General features: G+C 34.7%; 1 pseudogene; it reads left to right on the top strand.

Annotated features, from left to right (window-relative positions):
• The first annotated feature begins 206 nt into the window (after positions 1–206).
• On the top strand, positions 207–436 carry LOC123937508 (annotated as a pseudogene).
• Positions 437–15,542: the final 15,106 nt, after the last annotated feature.

Genomic DNA, 15,542 nt, shown 5'->3' with positions numbered 1-15,542 from the left:
TTCCCTTATTTTATAGCAATCCATTAGAAAACTGTATTAGAAAAAAAATTAAGTCATTCACATGAATATTAACCATGCTAAAGGGTCAAGGAGCCACCTATACAAAATATGTGTAAGTCTGACAAGGAAAACAATTCAAAAAATTAAAGACTCCAGTCATGAAGGATGGACACCATGAGGCGTAAGTGGCCTTGCTTGGAGTGGAGATGAGTTTTCCCTTGAACCCCAAACCTTTCATTGATGGCTTAACGGGAAGTAATGGTGCCACTTAAGTGGAGAATGGAGTACACAGGCTACCTGGTATAGACAGATGGCTACGTGCACACACACAGAGGGAGCACTGTCTGGACATCTGGGTGGAGTTTTAGTCTGGTGTGATAACGTCCTTTATATCAGGGGTATTGAAGAGGAACAAGATGGGGAAATGAGAGACTAACATATTTTGCAGGGATTTATATATATGTATATTTCTAGACAATTTTTTTTCAAAAAATGGATTAAAGACAGGAAATAAGTTTTAAATAAATGGATAAATTTTGCTGTTTATGAGTATTCATTTAAGTCCCAGTTAAGTGCCAAGCTTTTTGAATGACGTGAAAAATGTTCTGATTTTTAATAGAAGAAAGTTGCAAATAACTAAGTCAACTTTATAAAAGAAGCCAAAAATGAGAAGATTCACTCTAACATATGTAAATACTTGCTACAGAGCTTTAATCGTTTTAAAATATTACTAAGCCAAGAAAAGATAACAAACCATAAGAGTGGTCAGAAATGGACATAACTATTTTATGTCCATTTACAAGTCATATTTTTTTAAAGATTTTATTTTATTTATTTGACAGAGAGAGATCACAAGTAGGCAGAGAGGCAGGCAGAGAGAGAGGGAGAGGGAAGCAGGTTCCCTGCTGAGCAGAGAGCCTGATGCGGGACTCAATCCCAGGACCCCGAGATCATGACCTGAGCCGAAGGCAGCGGCTTAACCCACTGAGCCACCCAGGCGCCCCTACAAGTCATATTTTTTATGATTACATTTATAAATCTTTAAATGTTATAAATTAAAAAGTTGTTAATTATCAATGGAGAAAAATAAGGGAATTATGACAATTGGATTGCTATGTGGAGATGAATGAAGTGAGACTTCTTTTATCACTTCAAATGTTTTTTTTTTCTCCTGTGCCTATTTAAGTTTTATTTATTTTTTTAAAAAATTTTATTTATTTATATGACAGAAAGATCACAAGTAGGCAGAGAGGCAGGCAGAGGGAGAGGGGGAAGCAGGCTCCCTGCTGAGCAGAGAACCCGATGTGGGGCTCGATCCCAGGACCTTGGGATCATGACCTGAGCCAAAGGCAGGGGCTTAACCCACTGAGCCACCCAGGTGCCCCTTAAATAAGTTTAAAAAAATGTATATCTCACTACGCATTTTGTTTGTATTAAATGTTTTTATACTGTTTAAAAATAAAATGTTTATATCTCAGAAATTTTATTTTTATAAACATTTCACTTTAAACTGACATTGATTTGTCATTTTTTCTAAATGTATCATTAACATAAATAATATTATTTATTTAATATGCACTTTTACACAGTTAGAAAAAAACCACAAAACAACCTTTATTTAATAATACCTTTGGAGAATTGTCAACAATTATTTGAATAATTTGCAAGCCACATGATAAAAGGCAAACAGTAATCTAAAGTGTTTTTAATGATGTATCAAGCTACCAACTTGATTTGATCCTTTCAACTTCTGTGAAAGCAAATAATAGGAAACCATTCCACGTACAAATGACTTAAAAGTTAATCATAAAAGTCATTCACTTTGGCAATTTCTGTGACAATGATTAAGTTCGGGTTGTTCATGTTTCTTTTTCTTTTAAAAAAATATATATACATATGTGTCTATGTACTTATGACTGGACACATGATATTCTCATTTTCCACAGTAGTTATGTTCTATAACGTTGCTGTGAACACTAAATTAGCAAATACAGATCCACGGCTTCTAGGGTAAATACAATGTCAGTTTCCTGCAAACGTCTGGCAACAACATTTTCATCAACTTATCCACATAAAACCTTATTTTATGTGTGTCTGTTTAAGATACCTTATTTAACATTTCTTAAAATTAATTAACTAATTGCAATCTCTTTGAGTGATGAAGCCAGAGATTTGGGAGGTCATTTTCACTGTACAGTTGTTTTGTCAATATCTTTGTGAGATGAGCAACTCTCAGCATGGAAAATCTGCTCTTGCACATAATCCTGTTTCTGTGTAATACTCATCAGGTTATCCCCCCGCCCTCCAGCAGCCTCCTGATCTGAACTGACCTCACCTGTTAAGGCTATTCAGCCATATTACTTTTTGAAACATGCAAACCAGCCAACATCAGCAGGGAAGTGTTTAACATATTCCTGACCCTGGGTAATGTGAGCATAAATTGTTTTGTTTTCAGCCTCACAACAATGCTGTCCACTATACATTATCAGTTATCTCATGAATCCACAACTTTAGTCTTTTTCCATAGTTTCATTACACACTATAGATGTTATTTCAGCAATTTTGAGAGAGGCCTTGTGTACAGGTCAGCAAATTTCCTCTTCCTTTCCCTGGATGTATTACAGTATTCATTTATTAACACTGAACTACGGCCAGTAGCACTAGGACTTTCGCCTTAGTTAAAGTCCATTATTTTGGAGCTGAGAAATCAAAACTCAGATAGAGTCAGTTAATTTTCTAGGGTCACAAAGCAAGTAAGTGAGAGAGCTATAGACCACAGCTAAATACACTGTGGAAAATGCAGAAAGTTTTATTTATAATTATGGTCTTATAGTTTAATGCATGACTAATAAAGTTATGTATCCTATTAATATGTATATATATGTGTTACATGATTATGTATTTTATAGGTATTATATTTAAACAACGGCAGTAGTGTTTAATGGTATTTAGGACTATCTTATAACAGGTATCCTTCACATACAACATAATACAAATAAAATACATATTTATAATGTGTGTATTATACATTGTTACGGGGGTATAAGTTACTTTCTCCATAAGGCACATCATGACCTTCTTGCTCTTAAAAACACTGGACAGAGCTTTAGCACCAAACTTATGGGACTCTTGAAACAGCAAAATCACCAAAAAAAGTATAAATACATGAGGAGCATCACTCTATATACTGGGGACAAGACCCTGATTTATAGTCTGGGAGCTGGAACAAGGAGGCGGAGTGTGACCTTGTTCAGCCTCAGCTGGGAACGTGGTCATGGAGTGACTCAAATTTTTGATGTTCTGCCCATGTCCACGAATGATGTCAAAATACAGCAACTACTGATTTGGGGGGTTACAAATTATAAATTTTGCCCAATGGGCAAACTTACAAATAGGAAATCCATGAGTAATGAACATGAAGCAAATGTACGTGTATTTATTTGTATAGATTAATGTCTTTGAATTTTGTTAAAGGAGCTGGCAAGAGTATTTGCCCAAACGATTTATGGTGGTTTCCTTTCGGATGAATGTTTTTAACAACAGTCTAGGAATAATTGGGCTAAAATAGATTTTTAGATTTATTATACTGCTGACTTTGCTTTACAACACATGGGAATTTAGAATATACTAACGATGAGTCTACTCCATATTGAATGAAGAATAAAACACTGAAGTAAACCAAAATGAAACCAGAGTGATGCGTTGGATGTCTCAAGGCCTTATGAAGTCATAAATACAATTAACCCTATTCTTTGCATAAAAACGCATTTTTTTTAATGGGAGGTGGAAGGGAATGAGTGAGCAATAAAGAAGAAAGTACAAAGGCAGATGGATGGAAAGATGGTGAAGATGATCAGAAAACAGATACATAAATAGGAATGAAGATAGGAATGAGAAAAATACTTGAATATTAACAAAGGTGAACAATAATTATTGCAAAAGTACTGAGTAAATGTCCTTCATTCTCCCTCTTATTTTCCCACATTTAGTATCTGTCGTGTTTTTATTTTTTATTTACACAAGCAGGGAGTAGGACAGAGAGAGAGAGGAGAGAGATTTTCAAGAAGATTCTGTGCTAAGTACCCAGAGGCCAAAAAGGGGCTCAAACTCATGATGCTGAGATCATGACCTGAGCCGAAATCAGGAGTCAGATGCAAAACCACCTGAGCCACCCAGGCTCCTCTCTGCCAAGTTTCCAAAAAACAAGGAAGCAGCCATGAAGCCCATGGGCAAGAACAGTTGGATACTGGAAGTTCTTCTTTACTAAGACAAATGCTAATGTCAACTAAGATGGATTAATTGAAATATAATCTACAAATTTCCCACTGATGTGCAGTTTCCAGCAATTTAGACCAAATAACCTCATAGCTGTACAACTGTTTTTGGTTTTGTTTGCAGCTGAGCAACCAAGGCTCAGAGTTCAAGTGAACTGTCAAATCACACTGCTAACAGGTGGGAGCGCCGAAGACCACAGCTAATTCCATTCCACAACATGCAAGAAGTTTGGTTTTTTAAAAAAATAATTTAAAACTTACGACCAATAAAGTTACATAAAATATTACTGAAGGGCAGGGCTTCTGGGTGGCTCAGTCCTTCAGTGTCTGCCTTCGGCTCAGGTCATGATCCTGGGATCCTGGGAGCAAGCCCCATATCTGCTTCTCTGTCTCCCACTCCCCCCACGTGTCTCTCTCTCACAGTGTCTCTGTGTCAATAAATAAAATCTTAAAAAAAAAATTACTAAAGGGTATTTTATGGGCAGGGTGCTTTGATTTAATAATTTAATTCTTATATTGTCCACTTATGTTTTAAGGCATTACTATTCCCATTTTACAGTAGAGAAAATTTATAAAGAACTTAAACTGTTCAAGTTTGCACAGACATCAGTGGTAGAACTTCCATCATGTTCATTCTGATTATTCTTCCAAACTTAAGAAATTTTATAAAAATATATGAGGACTGGACCCACAGGATTTCCAAATACACAGGATACCCACTTTGTGTCTCTGAATCATAATATGGTTACTTTTCATAATTAACCAGTTTTATAAATCTTTAGGTCATCTACATATAGGTGTGTGCAGGTTTTAATTTTTTCTTCTTAGTTTTAAATGAAAATATTAATGAAAATAGCTTACTAATCCTACATTAGACCTCTGGAAATGGAGCCAGAAAAATATTTATGAAGTGTAAAATTGAAATTTAAAAAATGTACAACTAATCTCTGAATATTCCAGCATGTAAGTTGAAAACAATTCAAATAAAGTGATGACACCTTTTCTAATTTTATTGTCAAAATATCTTTAATATATGTGTTAGCTCTAACAAATCCTTTTCACTGATTATTTTCACCTATTTCATTTACAAGTTAAAACAAAGAATCTTGGAAAAATTTATACTGAAGATAGATTAAGGAAAGCTAAAAAAAATCTATTGAGATTTTGAATTGTGGAACTTTTAAATATTCTTCTCTGACTCTGGTAGGTAAGAATTATGCAGATATGATAGGATGCACTTCATGTATTTAATATTTCCTAAGAAAACCCCCCAAGTAGAAAACAGCTCAGTTGCCGTAAGTTTCACTTGTATGTTAGACCACCTTGCTATTTGTTCTATATTTTACAGGCATTAAAAAGGGATAGCAAAATAAATTAATTATAAAAGACACCTGCAGGGCAATAGGTGTGTAAGTCTGGAGTAAAACATTGCTAGGATTATAATGAGGGACATTTTGTAATTACACAGTGATTAACCGTATTTCTATTTTCTTGTCTGGTTGTCATAAACAGCCCTTTTTGAAGTTGCATTAATATGAACATTGAGAGAATACTGATGGCTCTTTTGAATAACCAGCATGTTTTGCTTGAGGATTATGCAAATCACTTCTTAAAGTCTCATTAAAAGATAATATTTAAGCTGAACACCGAAAATTCTCAGTTAAAATTCAAATCGGTGAAGCATGGAGTGAGGAGGTAGCAACTTACTGGTTTATTGTGCACACTGTTACGCTATATAAATATTCCATTTGCATCGCATATTTTTATATATCAAGTATCTAGGACATCCTCTCTTCTTTTATTATGATATATGCATATATATTTTAGTATGCATGACAGAATATTTCCATGCCAATTTGATGTCTATTTTGAGAGAAATTATAAAATTTTCAGTATGGGATCTGAATCCTCAGTATAGCGAAGTCTATTAGAGCTATGAGTATAAATATGAGAACTTCTCTTGAATCCCTGAAAAAAAAATCCGGATTTGGGAGAAGTTAGAGAAATACTAACAAGACCCTTGTAAACCTAGGGTATGTACTTTATTGTGCCTTCTCACCTTTGTGGGAGGTAAATAAACAGGCTACTAACCAAAATGCTTTAAGATCTAATGGTATTCCTTTACTTGTCTTGCTCTATTCTGTGCCGTTAGTAAACGGCTTTGTCAGGTTTTGTTACAAACTGAAGAGCAACTTTGATGTATTGATTAACAATTTTACATTTTAGATAATTTAAGAGGAACCCAGAAATTGATCCGTCATAATAATACGAAGAAATGCCAAAATTAAACTTTTGGATGACTGCCTACTTCTCAACAAAACAGAAAATTTTCTTTGACACAAGAAAGAAATCAAATTTCACTAAGTGTGTCATGGATTATAATTCATAAAGAAAGCCGTAGTCCTCAAAAGGCAAATAAAGCAGAGAAAGAATTTAGGTGATCAAAACAAAAATCCGCTCACTTGACGCTAGCAGTATTTGTTTTCTATTCATATTTGTTTACAGAGAATTGGCTTGCTTCATAAATATAAAATTATGTTCCAGCAAAAAATACCTACATAGACATAAACAAATAGGCTTGGAAACACTGAAGATTATTTGCAGCAATATTTTTGAACTGAGTTGCAGATCAAAGGGTGCTCTGTCTTTATGGCAATAGATTTCTGGTCTAATTTTGGTTTTTAAAGCAGACAATATTAACTTTGTAATGTGGATAATTAGAAATGCATGAAGGTGCAGACAAGCTGACCGTGCTCACATTTCATTTTTTGTGAAGGTCTATCTATTTTGTTTATCCAAAATGACTTTCTCTCTTTGGAACTTTTCAATGATGAGCGACACCTCCCTACCGTACACGGGTGCTATGATTTATTTTGAAGGAATTCTCATTAAATTGTACACTGCTGTATTGAAATCCATGATTACACTGAAAATGCTGACACAAATATTTTCATATTACTCTTTAAGTTGGCTGATTTTCTGTGAATATTAAATCAAGGACAAGAGCACATTCTTCTTCAACTGCATAGAGATGAAGATGTTGCATATATTATGTCATCCTGCATGAATATATCTATAGAAAAATAATATATACTTTCTAAGTATCTGTAAATATCCTATATATAAAGCACATTGTATATATATTTGGGGAAGAAAATGTTCCACACAAATGTCTAATAAAACTGCCATATTTATACTATAATAAAATATAAATATATATTTATATTATAGGTAGGCTATTTAAAAAATCACTATAGTCATTAATATCTCCCTTTACAAGCTCAATAAGGTCTATAGAAATTGAACATAATATTTAAAATATACTTTTTGCCCAATTTTTTATGTCAAATTTTAACGGCATGATTATAGTTAAAAATGTGGTGGAGCGCCTGGGTGGCTCAGTGGGTTAAAGTCTCTGCCTTCATGTCGGGTCATGATCCCAGAGTCCTGGGATCGAGCCCCGCATTGGGCTCTCTGCTCTGTGGAGAGCCTGCTTCCTCCTCTCTCTCTGCCTGCCTCTCTGCCTACTTGTGATCTCTGTCTGTCAAATAAATAAATAAATAAAAATCTTAAAAAAAAATGTGGTTTAATAACATAGCTCGTAGTTAAATTTCTTTAGAAAATACACTGAAACAATTCATATCCACATTTTGCCTAAATGTAAGTTGATTGTTAATTCCCGTGGATTCATCAGGAATTGTTCTCAACTTTAAAATATATGTCTAAAGAATTTAGTTACATTTTTTAAAAAATATTTTATTTATTTCACAGAGATCACAAGTTAGAGATCACAAGTAGGCAGAGAGGCAGGCAGAGAGAGATTGCGAAGCAGGCTCCCTGCCCAGCAGAGAGCAGATGCTGGGCTCAATACCAGGACGCAGGGATCATGATCTGAGCCGAAGGCAGAGGATTTAACTCACTGAGTCACCCAGGCGCCCCAATTTAGTTACATTTTTAAATGTAATAGTGTATTAGTTATTTTTTCAGATATTGCTTATGGCATGCTTGGGAAATGTATCTTTAATAACAACGAATTTTAATGAGTTTTTGGCTGTTTGAAGAACATTTTACAAATGCAGACGAATAAAATATGTAATTATAAAACATAATATGCTGTGATGTTTTATATACTATCTGTTTTTTCTAATTGATTTCAAGTGCCTGGAGAGGACATCTACTGTCTCTTTTTTAAGGGGTGGGAGGGTAGGGTAAGTTATACCTCCTGAAATTGTGTGCCTTGAAAATGTGCTTACTACTTATATGAGCGAATGGCTTAACAAAATTATCAGTGTGACAATACCCTTGTATACAATTGTGAGTGTCCTCATCATTGGTCAGCAGCCGCAGGACTAGGTAGGGCTGCTTGTCTATGAGTGCTTTAGATGACTGCCTGGCTTCCTCACTCATTACCTAGCATGAGAGAAGCAGGGAAAAAAACCTGAAAAAGTTTCCAACCTTCTCAAAGAAACTTAGGATCCTTGCCATCAGACGTACACTTTTCAATTTCTCAGTGGACTGTAGGGAAAGATTAAAGCTTGGAGAAAGTCCTGGGCTCTGGTTTCTCCCAGTAATCCCCCATCTGTGTCAAAATTAAATCGCAACACCTTATGAAAGGTTCTCAAAGTCCATCTTCAAAAATTAAGTCAGGAAAGTGTTTTCTGTTTTCTACAGTGTTGTTTTATCAAAAGTACTTTTAGTCTTCATGGATGTTATACTTATCTGATCGAATTTTCCTATTTGCGTGGGATGAAGAAAAACTGGAACTAAAGACATACTCCACCCTTAGCTAAAGTAAAGCTGAAAAAAATTCTAGTTGTATACTATTTCCTATTCTTTGGCTTTTTCACATAATCATATTTTATTCATGTTATACAAAAGTTGGATGTAATTTTTTAGGGAATAAATCAGGATATATGCATAATCAAAAGTGCACATCCTATGTACACTACACAATGATTTGCCTATAATATTTGACAGTAGCTGCTTGTGGCACACAGACTACAATGCATTATTGCATGTCTTTGGACAATATACTTCACGTGCATATTGTTATATTAGATGGTCATCTTATTCCCAGGGTCCCGAGATCAAGCCCTGCATCAGATTTCCTGCTCAGTGGGAAGGCTGCTTCTTCCTCTCCCACTCCCTGTGCTTGTGTTCCCTCCCTCCCTATATCTCGCTCTGTCAAATAAATAAATAAGATGTAAAAAACAAAAAGCAAGTGCCCTTCTTAATCCCCACCACCTGTCCACCACTCACCTCCCTTCCAGCAACCTTCAATCTGTCCTCTATTAATTTCTAAGTATCCATCATTATGCATACAAATGCCACTTTTTATGTATGCTGATTTCACTAGTCTTGCTAATTACTTATAATTTATTACATATTTCTTTGAACTATGTAGTATTAATATTTTTAAAATGGAAATTGGTAAAAAGTATACATTACTAACAGCCATAAATAATTTTAAAAGATTATAAGAGAATACTATGAACACCTATTTGTCAAAAAATTATGCAAGTTAGGTGAACAAGCCAAATTCCTAGAAGGACACAAACTATGAAAACTGACTCAAGAAGAAATGGAAAACAAAACAGGATCTATAACAAATAAATATATTGGATTAAAAATTTTTAAGCTTCATGATGAATTCTACCAAATATTTAAAATTAATACCAACTCTTCATAAAGTATTATGAAAATAAAAGGAAGGGTGCCTGGGTGGCTCAGTGGGTTAAAGCCCCTGCCTTCGGCTCAGGTCATGATCCCAGGGTCCTGGGATCGAGCCCCATATCGGGCTCTCTGCTCTGCGGGGAGCCTGCTTCCTCCTCTCTCTCTCTGCCTGCCTCTCTGCCTACTTGTGATCTCTGTCTGTCAAATAAATAAATAAAGTCTTTAAAAAAATAAAATTTAAAAAAAAAAAGAAAAGAAAAGGAAGAACAATACTTTTCAAATTATTGTATGAGGCCAGTAATATCCTGATACCAAAGAGATCAAGGCATCAGAAGAAAAATGCAGATAAACATATTTTTTAAATGAACAGAAAAATACTTAAATTACTGCAATGACATATCCAATATAACCAAGGTGAATTTATACTTGGAATGCAAAATTAACATTCAATTTGATCAATTAATATAACATATTAATAGAATGAAGGACAAAAAGATACCTGATTATATCAATAAATACAGAAAAAGCATTTAACAAACTTACACATTTTCGTAGTTAAAATACTCAACCAAGGAGTGTCTAGGTGGCAGTCAGTGAAGTGTCCAATTCTTGATTTTGGCTCGGGTTATGATGTCCAGGTTGTGAGACTGAGCCCTGCATCCCACCCCAGCATGGAGTCCACATAAGATTCTCTCCTTCCCTTTACCCCTCCCCACTGCTCATGCACACTTGTTCTTTCCCTCTCTGTAAAACAAACAAACAAAAAACCAACCAACCAAACCAACAAAAACCACTCAACCAACTAGCAATAAAGGTATCTTTCTCAAACTAATAAACGGGGTCTACTGAAAACTCACAGGTAACAACGTTTAATGGTGAAAGACAGCACACTTCCAGACAGTGGAATATTACCAGGCACTTAACAGAAATGAAGTATCAAATGACGTGGAAGAAACTTCCATGGCTATTACTAAGAAGCCAGTCTAAAAAGACTACAGACTGCATAGCTTCAACTATATGATATTCTAGAAAAAGTAAAACTAGGCAGATAATAAAAGACCAATAGTTACAACGGATTTAAGGTAGGCTGAGAGGGATAAACAGGCAAAACAACAAAGAGTTTAAGGAAGTGAAACAGTCTGTATGTTACCATAATGATGAACATAAGCCATTATAAATTTGTCCAAATCCACAGAATATACAACACCAAGAACGAACAGCAGCATCAAGTGTGGCATTTGATGTTTAGAATATGTAAATGTACATTCGGTTGTAAGAAATATAACATCCTGGTAGGAAATGTTAATTACAAGAAAGCTTATGCATATGTGAGGTATGAGGTATATGGGAAATATCTGTAGCTTCCCCTTAATTTTGTTGTGAAGCTTAGCTTCTCTGAGCAGTTGCTCTAACTTAAAGAAAACTTCTATTTCTTCCTTTAAATTTTTATTGGCTTACTGGAGTGATACCTAGGACCTTTAATAAAATCTATTCACATCCCATTCAATTCCACCTGGGTCTCTTACAAAAGAAGGTGGCATTTATTACATGGGACCCCAGGGAGTTATTTCTAATTGGTTAATTTCTAACAAATAAAATGGTCGAATGCAATCATAATGTTCTTCATCAAGTGTATATGGGGAAATCCCAAATCATTTATTTCATGGTACTTTTACAGCTCTTTTTTAAGGTTAAATACGTCACTCATGTTGCATGACTTTGGAGATGTGTACATTATTTGATGACATATGTCATTATAATTCTGTGATAAGAGTGGTTTAGTGTTGTTATAGAACTGATGGGGTAATAATTCCTAGTGCCTATTTTGTCTGGAAAATCTAAAAGAAAAAACAGGTTTGTATAGATATGTAATGTTTACTGTGTGTCAATTTCAAGCATCTCTTTCAGATAAGTATTTTCACTCCATGGAAAAAGAGGAAATTGAAATTCAGACTTTAATCACTGTTGAACTGTTACTATTATATTATTTCTTCCATTTACCTCTTATATATTAGAAATGTCCATAATTAACTTGTACTTATGTTCTAGTTATTTCCACCAAATAACTGTCTAATTCAAGTGTAATAATTTGTAAATCATGCTAGAATATTGGAAATCTCAAAATTGTTTTCCACATATTTACACCATTTAGAAAAAGTTCTTATTTAAACAACATGCCTTGGACCAACATATTACCACTCAAATTTGCTAAGTAAATGCCAGAATCCTTTAAGATTAATCTGATAATACTTAATAATGACTTTTTAAATATTCACATTATTATTTTACTATGGCTTTGACAAATTTTGCAAGTTCTCATTTCAAGTAATAAGGTAAATGTACTTCTAAGTATTATTTATAATTTCCAGTGCCTTGCTTTAGGATATACTGAACAGTTATATTTATATAACATATACCTAAAATATTTGTTAAAAGATTTGACCCTAGCAAGCACATTTTGTCACATTTCAGTATGTATGCCTAAATATTCACAGAATGGGACCCCAAATGAAAAAAGTGATTTGCAGGTGCAATGTAATACTATTCACTTTTTCTGTTAGTTGTAATTTTGTAGAAAGAAGAGTGAATTTTGGTGCTAATTTGGTCTATGCTCAGAATTAGTTTATGGCTGAATAGGACACAAATATTTCTACACCTAAACAAATACCATTTTATAAAACTTACAATAATTTGGGTACTACAAGAAACATATGTGACCCAGATTTTATGGAACACAGATGGATAAAGAGATATGTAAATACAGAGATGGCTAATGAACAGATGGCTTTTAATTTTTCTTTTAAACACTGTCCCTGTTTGAAAGTGGTCTCCACTGATATATTTCCACCATCTTTTGCATGAGTCTTAACATTCTGTACCTTTTAAAAAAGTGGGGTGGAAATAGAAGAGAGAAGGGAAAGTGTAAATTCACAGCTAAGTACCATTTTCTTATTTTTGAAATATTATTGTATCACAACTTACCCAATACAAATTTAGAATAAGAAAGTGTGTCCAGACACTGCTTATCTTATATTTACTACTCTTTTCCAAAGCAAACTTGAGGGGCGCCTAGGCGGTTCAGTTGGTTAGGCATCTGACACTTGGTTTAGGCTCAGGTCATGATCCCAAGGTCTTGAGATATAGCCCATCATTGGCTTAGGGATTCTCTCTCCTCTATCCCTCCCTCTGCTCATGCACTCTAAAATAAGTAAATCAATGTATTAATACTTCGCACTAATCAGAGACTTGTGAAAGTAGACAGTTTTATTGTCAGCATTTAAAAGTAAAAACAGGTTTAAAAAGCTAATGTTCTTTAATTCTGTGAAGTATGAATAGTTTAAATGGTTATATCAGCATCATTAACAGACAATAGACTAAGATTATTTAAATGGGTTTAACATTTAAATATTTACTGAATTAGAATACACAAGTAATATCTTTTGTCTTTTAAATTTCATTTATTCAGTTTATGAAGAGTGGCCCTATCACCATGTCTAGAGTGATCCTTTTATACATTCCTGATTTAGGAAATCTTTCAGGTCTCCTGCATGAATCTTATCTTCCCATTACCTCATGTTTTATTATTGGAATTCCTCTAGTTTTCAAAGTACCACCGAATGCTTTTCTACTTTATCTTATGCTTTTTAAATATTGCCCCCCCACTTTTTCATGAGTATGGATATGTCTTATAAATTCAAGGATGTAAGTTTTGTTCTTGTATCCCAATATATGTATATATACATATATATGTATTGAATTTATGTGATTTGACTTATGATGCCTTATTTAAACTATTGTCATAATATATATAATTATAGTCAGTATGTAAATAAAACTCTTGTTTTAAAGTTTCTAAATCACTGTTTAAAACATGTCCCTCTATCATATGCACCATATATTCACCTGAGAGTGACCATCTGGAATAAAGACTAATATAGGGATTCTAGAATGGCAAAGGAGACTACCTAAATTTATACACACTTTGAGTTTAGTGATATGTAAGAAATGCAGAAGACAGGGTTAGTGAATTAGAAAGCAAGTCATTAGTAAAAACCTAAACTGAACCACCAAGCTTATAAAAGGAAAAGACAAGAAAAAAAAAATTAGAACCATGAGAACAAAGTGAAACAGACTCACACACATGTAGAAAGAGGCCCTGGGGATAAGAAAAGTATGTTAGGAGAAAATGGCCAGAGAGAGATGGGGAGAGAATCCCAAGCAGACCCCATGCTAAGCGTGGAGCCTGATGCAGGACTCATGCACAACTCGGAGACCACAGCCTGAGCTGAATCCAAGAGTCGGACACTCAACTGAGTGCACCACCCAGGCACCCCTACATTTATATTTTTGACTTGTAATTTTGAAGTGCCTTCAACTGTGGAGAGAATATATTTTTCTGCCACAATGATGATGACCACAATGCTGACTGCACTGGTCAATATATTACATAGTTTGTATAATTCTGCTAAAATATAAATATGATTACATAGTTTAGTTGATCTTCTTGATATTTCCACAAGAAAAACATGCCTTGGGCAGCTACTTGTGTCAGAAAAACAGATACAAGTGCAATGGATTGGACACCTCTTGCCACCTGGATATAAACATAGCTGAATTCTATTAGTATCCCCTAGACCCGAGATGAACAGTGAGACTTACTTAGTCATAAACACAAGAAAAAAGGTCTTAATAAACTGATGAATTTGATTTTTAGCAAAAAAAAAAAAAATTGGAAACATTTGTTACTAGAGTTGGGATGTTGCTCTTCTACCACGAACTGTGTGCCTTCGGCTTTGGGACGAAGCAGAGGAAAGTAAGACAACTCTTATAAGAGGACGTAAACAGCAAACAATATGAACATTCAGTTCAATTTACACCTGCGAAAATCTAGTAGCATTAACTTGTACACAAGATAAGAAAGTTGAAACAAAATATTAATACGGGTGGGGCGCCTGGGTGACTTAGTGGGTTAAAGCCTCTGCCTTCGGCTCAGGTCATGGTCTCAGGGTCCTGGGATCAAGCCCCGCATCGGGCTCTCTGCTTGGCAGAGAGCCTGCTTCCTCCCTCTCTCTCGGCCTGCCTCTGCCTACTTGTGATCTCTGTCTGTTAAATAAATAAATAAAATCTTTAAAAAAAATATTAATATGGGTACTTGTGTGTTTGGTATCTGTACTTTTTAAAGGAACAGGAAAAGAAATGGACTAGGAGAGAACTGATTGGCACATTAAGAATACTGTGAAGTCAATAGACAGATCCCAAAAATTCTAGAACCTTCTGAGTTAAAAAATGAACTCGTACTGGCCAAGTGAAACTGGCCATTACATCACCAACTCAAGAAAAAATCCGAATTTAGCATCTGCCCTTGGTCTTAGACAGAAATTGGAGCAAGGCCCGATCATTAGGACTAATAGATACCCTTTCAGTTGAGCTAATGTGTCCTAAAAGACTACAGATATTGTCTCTTGTATACTGTCAAAGTTTTACTTAAATCTAGAGTGGGAGAATAAGCTGTGGGTTTAACTATGGCACATAAAATGAAACGGAATCAAATGAAGAGGATTCCTCAACGTTTCTCTGAAGTTGTACCAGCTTAAT

The sequence above is a fragment of the Meles meles genome, chromosome 2, assembly GCF_922984935.1.
Source record: "Meles meles chromosome 2, mMelMel3.1 paternal haplotype, whole genome shotgun sequence".
Lineage (NCBI taxonomy): Eukaryota > Metazoa > Chordata > Mammalia > Carnivora > Mustelidae > Meles > Meles meles.
Note: the sequence above shows the minus strand (reverse complement) of the source record. Positions and strands in the feature narration are given on the sequence as shown.